Here is a 21,566-nt window from a genome sequence, read left to right on the forward strand (position 1 = left end):
CACGTTCGGGGAGAAAAAAATCAGAGAGAAAGTTTCATCGTGTTTTACGACACGGAGCCACCGCCAAGCCCTAATCTCTCTTGGGCGGGCTGATCTGGAGTCCGTTCGGGGCTCCGGAGAGGGAGATTCATCGTCGTCGTCATCATCAACCATCCTCCATCACCAATTTCATGATGCTCACCGCCGTGCGTGAGTAATTCCATCATAGGCTTGCTGGACGGTGATGGGTTGGATGAGATTTACCATGTAATCAAGTTAGTTTTGTTAGGGTTTGATCCCTAGTATCCACTATGTTCTGAGATTGATGTTGCTATGACTTTGCTATGCTTAATCCTTGTCACTAGGGCCCGAGTGCCATGATTTCAGATCTGAACCTATTATGTTTTCATGAATATATGTGTGTTCTTGATCCTATCTTGCAAGTCTATAGTCACCTATTATGAGTTATGATCCGACAACCCCGAAGTGACAATAATCGAGATACTTCTCGGTGATGACAGTAGTTTGAGGAGTTCATGTATTCACTATGTGCTAATGCTTTGTTCCGGTTCTCTATTAAAGGGAGGCTTTAATATCCCTTAGTTTCCACTAGGACCCCGCTGCCATGGGAGGGTAGGACAAACGATTTCATGCAAGTTCTTTTCCATAAGCACGCATGACTATTTTCGGAATACATGCCTACATTACATTGATGAATTGGAGCTAGTTCTGTGTCACCCTATGTTATAGCTATCACATGAGGAATCGCATCCGGCATAATTATCCATCACTGATTCATTGCCTACGAGCTTTTCACATATTGTTCTTCGCTTATTTACTTTTCCGTTGCTACTGTTACAACTATTACAAAAACCCAAAAACTATTATCTTTACTTTTCCCACCGTTACCTTTATTATCATACTACTTTGCTACTAAATACTTTGCTGCAGATATTAAGTTATCCAGGTGTGGTTGAATTGACAACTCAACTGCTAATACTCAAGAATATTTTTTGGCTCCCCTTGTGTCGAATCAATAAATTTGGGTTGAATACTTTACCCTCGAAAGTTGTTGCGATCCCCTACACTTGTGAGTTATTATCCATCCAAGCCGCCCCCACTCTTTTGACCTCATGGCGGGCCACACTCGCTCAATCTCTCTCTCTCTCTCTCTCTCTCTATATATATATATATATATATATATATATATATATATATATATATATATATCTTTGTATGTCTCCATTGACCTTGCTCTTTCTCGGACAAAATAGATATATCACCATGTTTGAGGCCAATTCGACCTATTCACATTGTATACTCTCTCACGCACATTGTCTATCTAGGTCACTCTCTCCAACCCGTCTCACTCTTTCGATCGCACGACGCCTCTACATGATCGATTGACCTTGCTTTCTCCCATGCACAAAATATATCTACACGTGTGTGACTGGATCATCTCTCAAGCTCTATCTTATAGCCCTCACCCTTGCCAAAAGCTCAATCGGACAATATCTCTCCAGAGCATGTATATCTGTTCAATGAATGTCGGACCACACTCACTTTGTCTCTCTATCTATATGTCTCTCGATTGACCTCGCTTTCTCATGCCGTATCTTCCATACATTGAATCTACCTCTCCATCCCTTGCAAAGTCGGAGTTATTTACATTGTGAGGGGCACTCCAACCTTGGATTAATTTGTGTAGGCATTTATTCCGGTTGGTTTAGGTTATATTTTTGTAGCATTCAGCCCACAACTACTCCAAACACCATTGCAACCCCCGCAACTCCCCTAGTTTATTTCCCTATGGCTCGGTCATCACTCTCTCGCACGTCCTTTCTCGACTTCAAAAAACTATGTTGTTCTTTTTAATTATTATAAATAAGCTACAAAACTACACACCGATAGTCCACTCGGAATGGAACAAATTTCGACCCACAAATTAAAGTGCTACAAACTGCACACCGAGGGGCCCATATGTCATGAAACAAATTTGGACCCATATACAAATTAAAAAATAAAGGACAAGGATCGAACATGCGACCAGGGCCTTCAAGTCGCACGTCAATGGGCAACATACGTAGAACATCAATGTTTGTTGTACCCCCCTTTGTTCACATAATGTTTTTATATTACCATAGCCTATATATTTAATGGATAACATGTAATATTATTTTTAGTACTATTCGCCTTCACTTACTGGTGGGTTCCATGTGTGCTCTCTCTCTCTCTCCTCCCCTTCTGCGTTTAGACGCACAGGCAAACACGAAGACCTCGCGGGCGATGTTACCGTTGACCATATCTGGACGCGTTCACAAGTTATGGCACCAGTTTCACGTACTAGCAACACTAGTTAGTGTGTACGTGCAATGCACGTTAATTTGTAAGTATATTAAGTGCATGCGGATATTAAGTAGGATATTATTTGTGTGTTATTATGTGATTAGCACTATTTTTGGCATGAAATTGACTGCACGCTAAACGTGTTGAGCGCTCGATATTGAAGCAGTCCAGGTTGTAGGATGACAAGGAATACGTGTGGCTTGATGACGTTTTATATTTAATTTGATACGGCTCTAGCAGAACATTCAATCGATCAAACCATACATTTTGTTTAGTCTGACTCCGACTTTAAATTATACGATGATCGATCCAAAATAAACAGAAATGATAACGTTCGGATTTTAAGCATGGCAATCCGAATGAGTTTTTCATGGCAAATTTAGATTACGTGGTGGCGGCGGGGGCGTCTTGCGGTGGGAAGCGGCTCCTCTGCCGTGCTCTATGTGTCGTCGGGCCACTGACCGACGGCGACGGCGGTGTCTTGCGCCGTTGTTGGTGTACTCCTGGATGTTGGCCTAGCTTCAACGAAGGCCAAAATGTTCTGGACTTCGGAGTGAGTCAACTGGCGGGAGTGCAAGGAAGCAGTCGACGGAGGTCATCCATGTCGCTGAGGGGGGCACTGGCACCCGCGCAGGGACAGGCGCTGTCAATGGAGCGGCGGAGACATTCGTCTGCACGGGCACCGGCACGGGCACACACGTCAGTGCACGCGCAGGCGCATGCACTGGCAGATGCACGGGCACCGGCATGGGCGTGCGCATCAGTGCACGCGTAGGCGCATGCGCTGGCAGGTACACGGGCGTGTGAAAGTCGGCGGGGACCTCGTGGAACCCCGTGGCATCAATCTCAGCGACAATGTGCGGCTCCTAGCCCATTAATGCCACGGGGATGGGCGCTGGCGCAGTCGGGGCGACGGGAGCCAGAACGGGAGTGGGGACAGGCCCGGTGTCTTCCCGCAAGGCTAGTTCAAGCTCGTCCCAAAGTGCCTTATGTTCTTGAGACTCCGGCTGGGTGTCTTCCTCAGGAAACTAGAAGACTAAGGGCAAACCATTGTGATGAGGCATGGTGTATGTTTAGGTCAGGCTGGTTGGAGGTAGACGACACGAGAATCGGAGAGGAAGAGAGAAGATTGTAGCGATACCGGGTAGTGCGGGGTTGATTTTAAACTGCGGAACCGGCGACATTAAAAGTGGGAGCAGTTGGGACGAAGGTGGGTGGCGGAGCCTGGTCAAAGAGCTCGCCTCTCGGTGAGCCTGCACAATGGTCCGCTCGCACGCCTCCCTGTCAGCCGGCGCAGCGCTCTGCTCGCACGCCTCCCATCGACTCACACGCTTTCTTGGATGGCACCTGCCGATGAGAAGTGGGACTCGTGGCGGCACGTAAACGCCCACGGTTTCAATAGTGAAAGTGTTCGCCTTAACGTGATAGGTCTTTGTTCCAAAATACCTTGGCTCTTCATTTGTGCAACTTGTCATAAGTAGCTTGTCTCAAATTAAAGAAAAAAATTACAAAGTAATATTTGTGCCATATCACGTGACCATGCTCTGTTTCAAGAATTATGGTCACTTTTGGATTTTCTGAAATTTAAGATCCAGGATTCGAAACAATATCATAACCTGCATCATGCAATAAATTTTCAAGCCATACATCTGTCTTGTTGTATTTCTTAAGAAAGGATTTGGTCAAACATTTTTCTTAGTTAGACTTCAGACAAGTTATATATGCAGAGTAAAAGGATAATCCCTCTGTACCAGTGCATTGCCTAATATATTAACTCAAGTACTAGGCACGAACAAATAGGCTCAATTCTGTGCTCATCCTAGTGTAGTAGTAGTAATAGTAGTAGTACTAGGCAATGCAGTTGACGGGTGACCTTGGCGAGAGGCGACCGAGGGAATTGAACCGTGCTCGGCACGGTAGGTAATGTTATCTAGTTACTAAAGCATCCCTCCGTTGTTCATCGGTAGTCATTATGGACCGGGGACATGAGGGTAATTTCCTAGGGCTAGAATTCTGGCCACCAGATATTTCGACTCGAAACGCTGAGGCTCGACTGGTTGGGGTTGCCTAATGTGCGTACCACGCACGCCACGAGAAGGACACGAGCCCAGTTTTTTTATTTTTTTTATTTTTTTTAGGATCAACACGAGCCAAGGTCTGGCTGGTACACCGTTGGATCCTACCATTCGAGAATACGAAAGGAACCTTTTAAATTGCCGAATGAATCTATGTGTCTTACAATGCCCGTATTTTCCTTGCAAATACTAATCTCAACATGGTAATTGATTTATGACGAGTTGTTGAATTAGAGTGAGTTTATGATATAGTGATCTCAACGTGGATTTCACATTTCATGGTATCCCTAGTAAGTTTTTCAATGCAAATTCAAATTTAAAAGATGAACAATATGGAGGTGAGAAAACTTTGTATGTATCAAGCATATGACCACACACACACACACACACGAACACAACAACAATCCAATAAGTATAGTGCATCTATTTTTCCAAACCATGCATGTATGACACGAATTCAAAAATACTCCTTCTGTTCCTAAATATTAGTCTTTTAGAGATTTCAACAAGTGACTATATTTGGAGCAAAATGAGTGAATCTACACTCTAAAATATGTCTATATACATACATATGTGCCAGTCCATTTGAAATCTCTAAAAAGACTAATATTTAGGAACAAAGGGAGTAAAATGTAAGACATGCATGGTCCTCAATTCAATAATTAAAATGAACATGAAACAGAAACATGAATGTTAAGTCTAGTACTACATTACATGCAAATGTTGTGTTTAGGCGTAGCTATGATTGTCGGGGTCAACCCCTCGACCTTAGATAAAATTGTGAAGCTCTGTTTAGGGTTCTTTAGATTATATTTGTCCCCACCCTCGCAACCATCGATTGATTGTGCACCCCCACCCCTCCTCCCCGGGAGAATATCATGTGCCCCCATACCTTAGATGCTAATGCCGATATGAGTTGCTTGGAGATTGTAGATCTGAGATATAGCAGCTCATATGATGTCTTAATATTTTTACAGGAAACCTTGATGAGTTTGAGAATTGCACACAATTTGTACAAAAACTACTCAGATGCCCTTGAATCCCATATCCAACAACCTCGAAGCTCGTATCACCGTAGCATTTAACATGAAGGAGGACATCATATTCTCATGTATGTAAGAATATCATGTGCTACCACACCTTAGATGCTTTGGTGATACAAGCTCTTCGGAGCCGTTGGATTTGTGACCTAACACCTCCTCGGTGGTTCGAATGTTTTTTTGCAGAAAAGCCCCCAAAGAGTTCGGCCACTGCTTACAAGCACAAAGACTGCTCAGATGCCATTGGTTCTCAGATCAAACGACCTCGAAGCTCGTACCACCGTAGCATCCAAGCTGCGAGAGCACCTTATGTTTTCTCGCACGGGAGAATATGAGGTGCTCCCGCACCGTAGATTCTATGGTGATAGGAGTTCATGGAGATCTAATGGCCCATAGTAGGAGGTTTGAATGTTTTTGCAATATACGGTTGAGAGAGTTTGGGAATTGCGCAGAAAGTACAAGTACTATGCATGTGCCATCTGATCACTGATCATACGACCTAGATGTTCATATCATAGCGGGTAATTAAGCTACGGGGAGCACCTAATATGAACAATGGGGAGCCGTTGGATCCAAGATGCAGCGGCACACACATGAGGCCTGAATGTTTTATTTGCAAAAAAACCTTTGGAGAGTTTGGAAATTGCGCATAATTACAAAGACTATTCTCAAGCCATTGGATCTCACTTCCAACGGTGTAAAAACTCGTATCACCATAGCATCTAGGTTGCGGGGTGGATGTGATATTTTATGCCGCTATCATTTTTGTTCGTAAACTTGCAAAATATGTGTAACTCGTGTTGTTACTTGTCTAACCGCGCAAAGTGTTTGTTCAAAAAAACCATCCTACACTGAAATATCGAAACAACCCATGGGGGTCCCACTTGTCATTAATAGAATTTGGACCTAAAACTAACAAATCTGAAAGATGAGATTCGAACTGGCAACCTGGACTACAAAGCATAAGTCGATAGCCTGAAACAACAACGGTTGTTGGCTTTATCCCGTAACTTGATTTTATACAGTATTACGTTGAGTAGAGTAGAGGGAGTGCCTCAACAACACGTGCATGACCGTTGACTCACTTACTGGTGGGTCCCAGGTCTGCGATCTCTCTCTTCTCTCCATCGACTAACCTTTGCATGGGCACACACGAAGAGCGGCGCTACCTTGCCATGGTGTTATTACAACTAAAAAAAAGCTTGGAAAATAGAAGAATCGCCTAGAACAAGAGACGTTGTGGCTAGTCGAGACGGAGCTAACCACACCTATCCTATGTGCCACGTTAGCATGATGAAGTTGTGTGGCTAGTGGGGTGTTATCGACCGACTGGCTGGGTCCCGCGGTCGAAGCATAGGTACTACGTCTGATACAGTATATTTTTACACGCACATTTTTCCTCCGTGCCGAGACGTGGCACACCCTACCGCGCGGTTTCGGGGTCCTCCCGGGTGGTGCACGCATATATTCTTCCTGACGTGGGACGCCCTACCGCGCGTTTTCTGGGTCCTCCTCGGTCGTAGTACCGAAGCAAGTAAATGAGTTGTCAAATCACGAAAGACCACCTTTCCCGCCGAGTACATCAGTGAAGCACGGTGGCTAGCTAGTTGGGCTAGTTCGACCGATTAGCTAGGCTGCCGCCACATTTGTTTTTTCACCCCTTTTTTATCTACTTGCCGGTAGGTAAATTTAAATATCCACCGCGGCGTTGCTCTGGTGTTTGGGTGCGGCATGATTTTTAATTTTTTGATTGACGGGAGAAGGTGCGGCAGGATTTTTAATTTTTTGATTGACAGGAGCAGGCACAGCAGCAATTAGTCACGATGACTCTGCCTGTAAAACCCACTGCTCCCTGATGTGAGAAGTCGTCGACTGGTGTTCTACCATGGTGAAAACAAAAGATTCCCCGCTCCTCGGCTGGCTCCCTCGGCCTTCCCGTAGATTGCATTGCCTTTCAGCCATTTCACCCCCTTTGCTTCCTCTCCCCATTGCTTCTACCTGGTGCCATGGCGGCGCAGCATATCACGGAGTCCGAGGTGAGGCACCTGACACAGGAGCTCCAGGCCAAGGATGCGGAGCATAGGGCCAAGGACGTGTAGCTCCGTGAGCTCAAGGAGGAGAGGAGTGCCATGCTCCTCCGTTATGTGCGGGAGTTCATGGAGCTTCAAAAGTGGGAGGCATCCACCACAAAGATGCTTGAGGAGTCGGCGGCATTGCTGCAGAAAGTGGGAGATACGATAGGCCATCAGGGGAGCCGGCTGGAGCATGAGCGGGCCGATCGTGATGAGGTACAGGATTGCCTCAGCCACTTGGTGAACCAAGTTGCCACCCGCGTGTTGCGGCTGTGCGATGCCTACCATTGTGCCAGCGCGACCATGTCGGCCGTCGGGCTAAACCCGTTCGACCACATGGTCAACTTCAACGAGTTGCGGCTTCCTAACCTAGTCTCCTTCTTCACCTATATCTCCGAGGACCTGAGCCGTCTTCGCGCGATGGTGGGGGCGGAGCTAGACAAGGAGGGGTTGCAGGCTGTCGTCGCTGTTGCCAGGCGAATCCTTTCAGGGCTCTGTCACCGGAATCCATTCGTGCCATTGGACGCCATCTTTGACGAGCTGGCTCCCGTCGACTGGGAGCGGGCTCTGCGGGCGGTTGCACCCTGCATCACCAACGTCATGCGCCTCGAGAAGCAAAGGGGCTTTGGTGGTGTTTAGGCGCCCTCTACATGGGCATGTCCATGTCTCGGCGCAACATGACCGTTGGATCAAACTCAGACGGTGCAGATCAGTCACAGTAGCACAAAGCGTGTGGGTGTGTTTGGTTGCATTCTCATCTCAATATAGTTGTTTCCTCTTCGTGTATTTGTGTTAACCTACTAGTGTGGACTCATGCACCCTTCATGCACTCTGCCAAACACCCAAAAGTGGGTCGAGAAGGGAACTTTTGCTTCCATCCTGTGCACCCTTCATACACCCTGCCTAACACTATGCGTGCCTCATATGGTTCATGCTTCGTGGAGTACTGTAGCACCATACTCTTCATGCGTTGTAGACCTAGTTCTGTTAACATTGATCTCACCGTTCATTCTCGACCGGACAGTCGAAAAAGCGGTACTATGTTACTACATTACTGTTCATATAGTTGACATGCGCACAACATCATTTGTTATCGTCATATCTTACTACACTAGCAACAAGATTATGTAGTACTGACGTATGAACCACTGCACATGCCTAGTAGTAGGAGCACTATGTATGTTCAAGTGCCTGCCGTGTTTCGCACTCCTCCGTCATAAGAGTGGAAACGCTTGCTGTAATCATTTTCTTCTTTAGAAAAACAATGGACACGCTCTACCGTGTGGATCCTCCTCCAGCCATGCACTAAATTACTCACTTTCGCCGACGTGTGGGACAGCTAGCATCGGGGTCCACTAGCCATGCACTAAATTAATTCATAGTAGAGTGACGGTAGACTACCCCGATCGAAGCGCCACAGTAATGCCCAATGAACCATCAAATCATAAAAACCCCTCCTTTCCAGCAGTAAGTTGGACGGACGAAGCAACCATCATTTCACTCTTCTCTCTCAGCTTCCTCTCTTGAAGAAAACCCCCACTCGCTTTGCTTCTCCCTCATCTCGTTCCTCATTCCACTCTTCTCTGTCAGCTTCCTCTCTTGGATGGACGTTGGAGCACCGGCCGACGTGATGTCTATGGCTCTGGCCAAAACCGTCGAGGCCCATGGTACAAAGAAGCGCAAGCACCCCGCTGAGACTACCGCAGACAAGCTCAAAGCCATCGCCCTGTCCAAGCCCCCCTCTCCAGGATCCCTCATTAAGCAAGTCCAGGTAATATCTCTTCTTGACGATCTTGATCATGTTTTTCATCTAATACGCAATACTAGTACTAGTAGTACAACTTTCTGGGTGATCTTGCATGTGATTTTTGTGTGTCAAATGACGGTTCTAAATTCCTCTTTTGACCAAAACATGCGAGAGGTTGACACTGATTTCTTATAGATTACTTTCAACTACTCCCTCTGTCCCAAATTTCTTGTCTTAGATTTGTCTAGATAGGGATGTATCTAATACTAAAATGTGACTTGATACATCTGTATCTAGACAAATCTAAGACAAGAATTTTGGGATGGAGGGAGTACTTTATGAACATCAATGCTACCTTTGAAGAGGGTATATTTGCCTCAGTAACTTGTGTTATGGATATTGCAAGTAATCCCTATGCTCTCATGCCTTTCAAGACTTGTTCTAGTGTCTTTGTTCACTCATTTCTGTGCGTATATGTAGTCATATATGGAGTACAATATCGAAAATCATCTTATATTTCTGAACAGAGGTAGTAATAAAATATGGTTTCTGTTTGAATTAGAACCAGGTCCGCGGTGGAGATGAAGTTCTCAAAGTCATGTCGTGTGAACTGGAAGACCTGAGGATGAGTTCTACTGCTAAACTATCCAGTTGTTGTGTCCTTGTTGCCACATGTCCTGAACTAATGTTTTCCTGTAGCATTGTTGCCAGGCGTGTTCTCGAGGTTGTACTTGACCACAACAATTTCCTGGTTGTGCCTTCGATTATGAAGGGTGTGGTTCTTGTAAAGCTTCCCAACAAATCTGATGCGGCCTGTCTTCATCATCATGTTTATGAGTGGAAAGACCACTCTGTTAGGTTCTCCAAGGTTGACGAGATGGTTATGGTGCATGTAGACATCTCTCACAAAATCCATGGCCTAGTCAGTTATGCGGGGTTCATCTCGTAGGTCGGTGGCAAGAAATAGTCTGCAGGGTTTAATTAGTGCAACTTTGCTTGTCTGTAGTAAGTACTATTGTTCAGTCCTTGATTTGTGTTTGTGAACCCTGTATTGTTTATTAGTACTGCCGCTTTTGGTGCATGGTCAGTCCTAAGAACGGTCTATGTTAATGTCTGTCCACTCAATTCAGTCTGTATATTTTGAAGTATCCAGATCATCTTTTTGTGAGGACGGTTTATCAATTATGGTTACACTCCAATATCTGTATACATTGCAGGGTTTATCGCACCCACCAGGATTTCCAGTCCAATGGAAGTTCGGTCCATACGATTTGTCACGGCCTTTGGACTGTCCTGCTTACGGGAGTAGGCGGGGCCCCTAGATGCCGCCCGTAGTTGGGTGATCAATCTTCTGTTTAGTACTTCAACATAGTGATTTCCTGGTAAGGACTCACTCGTGTCACATCAAGTAAAGCTATTGATTTACTGTCTAAATCTTATTGATTTAATGTCATGTTTTCTTTCTTTTCCTACAATTTTACGGTGCAGGTTTTGCCATGTGACATTCATCACAAAATAAATTGTTTGGTTTGCTCTACGATCGCTACTTTTGCAGGTTTCACTTCTTATGTCGTGTTAGTAACGAAGGCACTATCCATCACTTATATTACTGGAAAAAATTGGATCAGTCTGTTGTCTGAGTACAAGCTGAATCCCTATGATGAACTATAGTTTGGTTTAACAAAAACGCCACAATTAGTCCTTCTTGCGTTTAAAAGAAATGAAGAAAAAAACTGGATCACGGTCACGGATCCTAGTCAAGTTAGAAAGCTGATCATAGCAGACCAAACACGATCGCCGCTGTCACGCACATCGGTACCACCTTCAGCAGCGGATCAAGCACCGACAGTTGTTCTAGCACTAATAGCGGTAGCAGCTCAGTCTGATCCAGCTGAGGATTGGGCACCGACCGCATCAGTGGATAAGGCTGATCTACCGGAGGATCGGGCATTGACACCGTCACCAGTTCCGACACCGGCACCAGCTCTACAAGGAGCACCATCTCCGGCAGCAGCGGCGGCTTCGGCACCTGCACCAACACTTGCACTTGCATCTGCTCCGGCCCGTGCAGCGTCAACTGAACGAGCAGTTGCATCGGCAACAGACTAGGCTGCAGTTCGCACTTCATATACCAACGTCCTTACAAAAACCGACATGTCCAACTTCTTGGTAAGCATTGGTCACCCAAGTGCTTCTTTCTTTTTTCTTTCCATGTTGTTTCACATGATTCACTGTGTTGATCTAACTGTTTGGGTATGTCTTCTTGTTTGCAAACAGAGAATTCCTAGAGCAACGAGGGAGTCGTTCAACAATCCGGGCGACCACGGCCAAGTTTCTCTTACCATGCGCAGCCTTGGTGTGAATGAACCTGCTCAATATACTGTAAGTACAAAGGATGGTCGCATGATGATTGATGCTAACAGATGGTCATGGTTCAAATCTAAATCATATCTTGCGATAGGGGATGATGTCAAAATTGAACTTTCTCAGCAAGGAGAGCTGGTCCAAATCAACTTTGAAATTCTTCAGTAGCAGCATGCAACTGCCGAGCTGATCTATCCTCCAAGAGATTTTGATGTAATAATCTGGCATGGTGAAATAAGTGTCCTGTGTGTATAAGTAGTACAACAATATTATTTATCACATGGTATATCGTTGATAGAATTGCAACTCTCATTGCTGGTTAGGAACTGTCGTTCAATTTCATTCCAACAGTTGTCGTGCTTTATTCAATTTTGTGTATTCGCCTTGCGACAACATCTAAAACCAGTGCCGTACCGATCACTTGCAATATGAAAAGCGCTGAGGTAGAACACATGGGCCCCCAAACATGCAGGGTGGGCCTGCGGCCCAAAGTCCAGAACTATGAGCCTGTCTGAGTATTATATTCTCAGCTGAACCCCCATAATGCCCGTGTGTTGCACGTAACGTCAAGATGCATTCGTATGAGTATTTGATCTTGTGAGATAAAAGGATGAACAAGGGAAGGCCTTATCTGCAAATGTGGAGATGTGTGTGGGCACCTTTTTGCAAAATTGCCATAGTTTCCTTCCTATCCGTCAGATAGAAATCGAACGGCCTATATTACAGGATGGCAGGCACACCATCATCACCAACTCGTCTATACTGTTAAGAAAAACTCTATTTTATATAATTATATATGTTATATATATTCCCCTTGATTTTTCTTATGTATAAAGTTGTGATATAAAAGATTTGTATATTTCTTTACAGAGGGTGTATCTCTGTGTCAAAAATATATTTATGTGTAACTAGTTACTCCTGTCTTTCTACTTCCTTTCGCTGATATGTGGGGCATCCGGCAATGGGGTCCACATGCCATATGCATGAATTAGAGTGCACAACTACACGGTAGACACACCCTGGTCGTAGCGCCGCAGTAATGCCCAATGAGCCGTCAAATCACAAACCCCCCCCCTTTCCAGCTTTAGCAGTAAGTTGGATGGACGAAGTGGCAATATTTCACTGGGCCTGAGTGACTGAATCCCCTTCTCCCTCATTTGCTTGTTTAGAGAAAACCCCCTCTCGGCGATTGCATAGGGTTTTCTCATGGAGAACCAGGTATGAATTCTTCATCCATCCCCGATAAATCCAAGTCCCTTGGTCGCGGGTAATCCTAAGATGGCACCCACCGCCGTTCATGCATTTTTCTTCCTACTGAATCTAGTGTGTTTCATTTGCAGTGCCCAAAGTGTGAGGACCCTACAGATTTCTGCGCCCTCGGCGAAACGCCACACTTGTTCCTTCTCATCCTAACACAGGATTTTAAAACGCACACAGTATGTTCCTAGAATCCTATTTTCTATCCGGGAGGGTGGGTTTTTTTGAACATGCTGTCGACTAAGTTGGAAATTTGGATTGCTATATTTGGATAAAAGGTACTACTAGTAAGATGGTCAACACTGACGTGAAGGAGGAAGTTATTTCTAGATTTGGATAGGGAATACATTGTGTTCTTATATTATTTTTCCTGCAATGCATTATTTGCTCTGCCAGAACACATGTACTCAAGATGCTCGGCCTTGCCAGAACTGAATACACCAGTTTAATGGTCACAGTGAAGACAATCCATGGATATAAGTTCCGAGTTGGGTTCATGAACCAAGAAGACCGCTGCTTTTTTATGGCCGAACTTGGATAAACTTTCTCAAGTGTTACGGCCTGAAAGTTGGCGCACGAATGTTGATGGAAATAGGAGAACCTGGTCTCATCTTCACTGCGATTTTCCACCCCGACGTCATTCCAATTGTTCATCCATGTTAGTTTTGTATCTGGTTCTTGCTTGTTGCCTCGATTACTTCTTAATCCGCCTATTCTGTCTAACTAATCACAATTTAACTTTAGAAGTAGCAACGAATCTCTCACGAAGATGCTACTTCTAACTAAAATTTTCTTCTAATTGGTGGCACGTGTAGGTTTTTTTTCAGAGCTAAGCAGACTGCTCATTTGTTATTCTATAATAACTCAGTTGTTACTGATGGCACTGAAGTTGACTGGGACGACATCCACAAGTTCCTACACTTTATTGATCGTCTTGAGGTCCTTGTGGGGCGTTTCAATGGTGGGAGGCCACGTGGGATATGTGTGCCACTGCTGAACTCGTTGAACAGGTCCAACTGTGTCGAGAAACTTATGGTATGAGCTATTTTCTGTTATATATGTTGTTCATAAACTATTTCTTATACACAATTTTATAGCTGTGATCTTCTTGAAACAGAAACTGCCCAGTTCTATTGTTCCTATACAGATGCTTGACCATGGTCGAGTCAGACTTGCGCTTGCTCACAACATGATGTTTATGTTGACCTACTTGTCGGGGCCGGATTTCTGGGACATAAATTCCCAGCAAACGACCTTATGTCACCACCAGCCGTAGGATTACTATTGCTGGTGGATATTTCCTTGATACAGAATTCCAAGCAATTACAAGGATTTGGGTACAAGACCTTATAGGTCCATTGAGTACAACAATGATTTCTAGTGGCAGATGATGGAAGCGACTCGTGGATCTCCAACATTGATGGAACTCCATTCCCACAGGAACAGCTGGCCTGGATAACTCCTATCTCGTGTGGCTGCTATCTTTGAATCCTAGGTTGGGGTGTCGCCGCAGTACTCCTCTCTGAAACATGATCTGGCCAAGACAATAGCCAGGGACAAGCTAGTGAGTACGTTTGAATGTACTCGCGAACATCAAGAACAAAAGATATATTGGATGCATATGCTCATGACGAATTAAAATTACATGCATGTGCTGACTCAGTATTAAAGCATGGCATGACCAATATTCATACGGAAAATAAGTCATGTTATTAGTAAATCAAAGAAATGAAACGAAATGTTAGGCATTAACCGCCCGAAGAATTCCAAGAGAAATGCCAAACGGGTGTCTAAAAGAGAACCGGGCACGACAGGACCGCCCGAGAACTCAAGCGACGCCATGATAGGTCTTGAAAAGAAATGCCAAACGGGTGTCTAAAAGAGAATCGGGCGAGACAGGACCGCCCGAGAACTCAAGCGACGCCATGAGAGGTCTTGAAAAGAAATACCACAGTCGGGTGTCTGAGCGACGCCTCATAAAGGGCTTATAAGAAAATAATAACACAAGTATCCAGGTGGACTAGCCATCCCAAGTGATACTTAGAAATGAAAATAAACTTGAGTATCCCGGGTAGTCTAGCCATCCAAATAGATATTCAAGGTTAGACATAAGAGGAAAAGGTTAGTCCACAACAATATCCATATCAACACTAATATTCATAATAGCACCTGTCGTGACAATCATTATCCTGCAAAAGGATCCATGGTCACTAATTATTTCCTCCGGAGACTGACACTAAGACCGACACTAGACCAACCCAGATTGTAGTCCTTAACCATGGACACGGCTATACGAATAGATATAACTCTGCAGAGGGTGTACACGTTACCCACAAGTAAAGGATTTCTTTAGCCAGCACCGAGAAGCCGACTAATTCCCATTACGGCCTTTGGGTTGAAAACACGCCTGACCAGCACACACTAGATTAACTTTCCAGATGCCAGGAATCATCCACAGCATCTTCCAAGAGAAACTCTAAGGCGGGGAGACCATCGTCTCAAGTAGCATGGGATCACTATTAACACGCGCGGATTACAAAGTGTGCCCCCCTCTCGGCCCAGCCGGATACACCCATGCCCCCTGGCCCGATGACTGGCATTGCAGCCGGTACCTGGAAACCCTCGTCATGGCCTCTCTGTACGGTGTGTGCACAGAAAGGGGTTAACAACTTACTGAATCGTACCCTGCCTACGGCGGGGGTGGTAGCACGAACCAGTATGGGGGTTATCGGAACAAGACTCGATCTATGGTCAACTCAGGAGGTTTAAGTTTTCCTGCAGTGGTTAGCACAATATAACTCCTTGGCAGTACCCAACAGGGTCACCACCTCTAGTATGTCTCAACATACCCTCACTGATCATTCTCGTCACCATGAGATTTCAGTCTCACGGTCACTTTTCTCGTGACTGATTCTTCCTGCAAATTAGCCTGGACCAACACAGGCACATATGGCACATGAAAATAACCGTACCCACTTATACTTAATGTTTAAGTGAAAATACAACACCATCAAGGGGATCATGCATGTATGTCCACCAATATGGAAACTCTATAGGAATTCAACATATTCATAATTCAAATACACATGCCACAAATAATTATGCAGTCACCATATCATGTGTTCAAAATGCTTGCCTTGAGCATGCAGAAATGTTGGGTGCATTCCAAAACATTGAAAATTATATCTCCCCTCCATTTCCTATTTTCAAAATATTTTAATTACCACATAATGCCAAACAGTACATAAAAGTTACTTGGAAATTTTTTAAATAAATACTAAAATAAACTAGATGAAATTTGACAAATAACAGAAAAAGAATCAAGTCATTCGGAGTTTATATGATTTTACTAAGCTAGAATAATCAAGGAAATGGACTATTTATTAGATCCAGCAAAAACCAGGCTTAGGAAAAATGTTCACCCCATCTGGATAAATGGGGCTTGAATTTAGAAGTATGTAGAAATTTGAATCATCGAATTAGGATGTGAAATGGCTGTTGTGGAATTATTTGAAATCTGCTGGAAAAGAAAAAGGAAACAAAGATTACTGTGATGGGCTGAGCAAAAACGCGCCCTAGGCGCAGTATTGCCGCCTGGCTCTACTGGGCCAAGCCCAATCACTCGACCGCGTGGGAGGGCTGATGACGTCGAAGGCATATTCGCCTTGTACGTCTCCCTCGAGCGGAGGCGGCCGCAGCGGAGTTCGCCTCCACTTAAGTCGAGTTGGCATGGCGCTGAGTGGGCCCGCCTGGCCCATTGGTCAGGTTTGACTAGTCGCCGTGTGCGTCTCCCTCTCCGGCAGAATAGAGGCGGGGCTCCGGTGAGGTTTGCCGGCGAACGAGGGTGCCACTCGGAAAAAGCCGAGGCCACCCACGAGCTCAGGAGATTGAGGCGAACAGGTGGGTACCCTCCTTGATCGCTAGAGTGGAGGGAGTCACCCGCGGCGAGCTCACCCGAGGAGCTCCAGCAGAGACGAATTGGGCGTTTCGCCTATGGTGGCTCCCGGGAAAAATCGAGTGCGGGGATGGATCAATGGGTGCTCAAGGAGGCCAGTGGTGGAGAAACTTGTGAGAGGAAGGGCCGGACAGCGTCAGAACCATCCGAACAGTGGCGGCGGCAGTAGTTGGCGGAATCGGAGAAGACAACCTCCTCTGGTCGTGTTGCTGCAACGGGTGGGTCAGTGAGGGAGAGGGAGAGTGAGATGGTGTTGTTCAAGGGCCTGGGGTGGCTTTTTATAGGGAGGGGAGGGCAGTGTCGCGGGTTCCAGAGATGAACACGTCGACGGCGGCCATTGATGACAAAGCGCGGGCGGTGGCGAGGTAGGAGTGGCCGACGCAGTAACGGACGATGGTCATCCGTACCACGGGATCATGCTGGCTGGCTCGAGTGGCCTGGGCGGTGCCATGCCTGAGCTGACCGCAGTGGCGGCAATTCAAGGCGAGCGAGTGGGTGGTGGCGAGGCCAGTGTGTCTCTAGTGTGGCCGATGAGCTGCGGATGAGCTCGAGCCGTTGGCAATTAAGCGAGAGGGGCTCGGGCAGAGATGTGGCCGTGCGGGACTCGTCGGGAGGCGGTCTTGGTCATCGTTGCTGGCGGTGGCTGGCACTAGAGGCCAAGCGAGGGTGTCGGCAAGGTTCCTGGTGATCGGGATGATCCAGAGGAGGATCAGGATGAGAGGGGGAAGCAGCAGAGACACGGCAGGAGCCCGGTGCCGACGCGTGAAAAACACACGCTCTGGCCGCGCCCGGTGCACGCATGTTAGGTGTTCGTCAGATTGCCAGTGGCATGTATAGGGACACACACAAGCTACCAATAAATAGGATGGTGCTTCTATGTATTAGAGGAGTGATGAACATGCTGGTTTGGCCAAATGAGCAGATGCCCAATGCAAGTTTATGAACTTACAGATTTCTGTCATGCACATGAAGTGTTCGACCGAATGCTAGGGCAAGCTAGAGGACTTTGATGGATTTTAAACTTGGCAGGGTGGGGTCTCTTTAGCTGATAGAGATGGTGGTGAAGTTAGTTTTGCAAGATGAGAAACTTGCTAGTGCAAGTCTTACCAGAATTCGGTTCTAGACAGAAACTTCAGAGGAGTGTTTGGCGGACTTAAAAGATGAAAATAGAGCTGATCTCCTGGAGTTAAGGTTTTGGTTGGAAGGACTACTAGATAGAAAAGTTTCAGAATTAATGGAGCTAGGAAAAAGAGGGTTGCAGTTATAACTCAAGAATGGGACAGAATTGAAAAGAGGATGTTTCACACAAAATTTTAAAAAGACATAGTTAGGTTTTGCATAAAAGTGATTTATAGGCATCACCTGACCTCTCATAATTTTTGTGGTATTTTAAAACAATTATTTAAAATAGTTGTAGTGCAACAGAACCATTTCAAGTACTAAAAATGCTTTTAAAAGAATAACTTGTGGCAAATTTTATTATGGAAATATTTCCTACTGTTATTTATGATATAAATGAAATGATTTACAAAACAACCAAGGACCACAACATTTCACAAAAATAATCTTCTATGGAGGGAAGAATTTTGGAAAATAGAAAACAGAACATGCTCTGAAATTAATAATTGGCCTAGTATAATTCAAAATTTTATTTTTGGCCAATTTTACTTAATAAAATTTGATTAACTTTTTTGGGTGTTACAAACTCTACCCCCCTTAAGAAAAATCTCGTCCTCGAGATTTGTTAAGGGCAGAAGAACTGAATGCAAATCACAACAATGATCATATGCAGAATGCAATCATGGCAATGCACTTACGACATACGCCCTAAATTACAATACAACGGCTGCATCACATAAACTAGTGCTAGGTACAACAACAATGACCGTCTACGGTCTGAAGGTGAGATCTACGGGATCTTGTGGGAAGGTTCCCCGTGCTGGGGCACATTCTTCTTCTTCCAGGGAAAGTGAAGGAAGTAAACGAAGAACACGCCCTTCCGGATTTGGCCATGGTGGTCCACCAATGGTGATCTGGGGATTCAGGATAGCAAGATAATGGAGGTAATCCATCAATTGCTGGGTTAGATGCTCCTGGGCCATCACATACTGAATGAGGTTGGCTAGAGCTTGATCCCTCTCTATGCGTTCACAACAGAACGTGGCTTCTGCTCCAGAAGCTGCGTGGCTCGGGAAATAATAGTATTTCCTTTCACTAGCAGCGGGTACTGTGAATCGAAGATGGGTAACCGCTTCATTAGCCGCAGCCTCAATAGCCATGCCTGAGGTTGGCATGGATCTCCCGACGAAGACAATATATGGAGGGCCTTGATTTAAATCCTCTCATGGGAGGTGCACAACTGCCCAGTATTTCAAGGAATCAGGGGTGATCCTCATTTTGAACAGCTCAAAGTGGGGTGGGTAGCTGGAACCAAGTGTATTGCGGGTCAGATCCCTCAAAACCTTAACAAAACTACCAGGGCTTGCATCTGGAGTTCGTAGGTAGACTCCGGGGTGAGACATGGAAGGATGAATGGAGAAGAGTGGTGCTCAAGTGTGGTGGTGGCTGGTGTGGTGCATGGTTACGACCCCTTATAAGGCGCCTGAAACACGGTGCGGTGCTGGCTCGACTTGTGCATCGGCTCCGACATAGGGTTTTCCAAGTCAAGTTCTCGGACACCACTTCTCAAAAGGAGTGTGATGTGTTACTATGTGTGTCGGCAGTTACATCTAGCATTTACTCTGTTGCCATACACCAATAATTTACACTAGATCTCACATAGTACTTTTACAACAATGGCACACCGGTAGTTGACAAGCTCACTATGCCATACGATTGCTACCTTGAAAAATACAAGACAAACAGACTACTAAGATTTGACAATACTCCTGGTGGACTCAGTCCACCTCATTGACATCTAGTCGAGCGTGTCTTGCAGATGTCGAGGCCTATCCGTGAGCTTCAGTGTCGGAGTTGTTCGGGGTAGGATGTGGAGCTACAGTGCTAGGATAGCGATGATGCCCCTCGTGGGGTCTCGTGGTCACAATCCCGTTGGAGTAGGTCTCCAAGAGATGACGGAGTTCTCCTGGGGAGGCGAAGGCATTGCCTGGATAGATGACAGGAGCAGACCTTGGGGGCTCAATTGGCCTCCCAAGCAGCATTATCGGGGTGTCGGTGTCGGTTGCAGCTTCACTTCTCACTGGTGTCAGGAGAGCAAGCGTCCTGCGAGTCGCAATCAGGTCATTAGTGACCTGATCGAATAGTGCCTCTTGCGCTCTCAGGTAACGCACCAGATGCACTAGAGCAGGATCGGACTCATGGTCACCGTTGGCGACCTGGGTCGGGCTACCATCGCCTTCACGACCAGGGTAGTAGAAGAAAGAGCGAGTGTTAACCCTCGGCGACAAATGCCAGAGATGAACTATACCCTCTCGAGCTGCAAGTTGGATGGCTTGGGGCTCGTCGGAGGTCGCCGTTCCGGTGAACCGGTAGGGACGTTCTAATGTGGTGCCCCTCCCGTAGATGTGCACCATGGCCCAGAAGTGATGAATGGCATCACTTGTGTGTTCCTGGTACACAACATATTCTGGGGGTTCATCTATTCCAAAGGCACGACGAGTGAGATTGGCGAGGATCGCTACGAAATCTCCAAGCTCGGATGTGGTGGTCTCGTTGCGGACGATGGGACCAGGCATCTTAGTGGTTTGGAAATCAGGGTGCGAGTGAGAGTTGTGATGTGCTGAGTTCGGGAAAGGCTTCCTTTATAAGTCAGCAGAGTCTTCCATCGCACGCTTGCGGATGGGACAACTCAGGTGTCGGCCACGGGCGCACGGCCTATGGCCTAGCATGATAGGTTCGGCACCGACTGTCAAAAAGATGTCGGCTCGCCACTATGCAGGCTATCGAATAGGATGAGCTTGAGGGTGGATAAGAAAGGATATGGACGATGTGGAAACCTAGGGATAGTGACCAGGCTAAGATAGCATTAGCCGGTGGTCAGCCTGGCTCTGATACCAAGGTTGTCGGGGCCGGTTTTCTGGGACATAAATTCACAGCAAATGACCCTTATGTCACCACCAGCCCTAGGATTACTGTTGCTGGTGGATATTTCCTTGATACAGAATTGCAAGCAATTACAAGGATTTGAGTACAAGACCTTATAGGTCCATTGAGTACAACAATGATTTCTAGTGGCAGATGATGGAAGCGACTCGTGTATCTCCAACGTTGATGGAACTCCATTCCCACGGGAACAGCTGACCTGGATAACTCCTATCTCGTGTGGCTGTTATCTTCGAATCCTAGGTTGGGGTGTCGCCGCAGTACTCCTCTCTGAAACATAATCTGGCTAAGACAATAGCCAGGGACAAGCCAGTGAGTACGTTTGAATGTACTCGCAATGTTGGTGGGAAACGACACCTATGCGATCACTGGAATCCCTACTACGTTTGCGGGGCGCGGGATCGTGAGAAGAGCGGGACTAATAGTCAGCGCAAAGGGGATTTACCCAGGTTCGGGCCGCAAAGATGCCTAAAACCCTACGATCCTGCTTTGGTGGATGTATTTAGTGTTCTTGAGCTCTTGAACTAGCTCTGGGTGTTCATGGTTCGAAAGAGACAAATCCTCCTCCAGTGCGCCATGAGCCTCCTTTTATAGGCGTAAGGGGCTGCCAAAGTGGCACACAGGAGGTGGAAAGTGCTATAGCGTTGTGAATTTATCGCTGGTATTACA

Source organism: Triticum dicoccoides, chromosome 2B (genome assembly GCF_002162155.2).
Source record: "Triticum dicoccoides isolate Atlit2015 ecotype Zavitan chromosome 2B, WEW_v2.0, whole genome shotgun sequence".
NCBI classification, from domain to species: Eukaryota; Viridiplantae; Streptophyta; class Magnoliopsida; order Poales; family Poaceae; genus Triticum; species Triticum dicoccoides.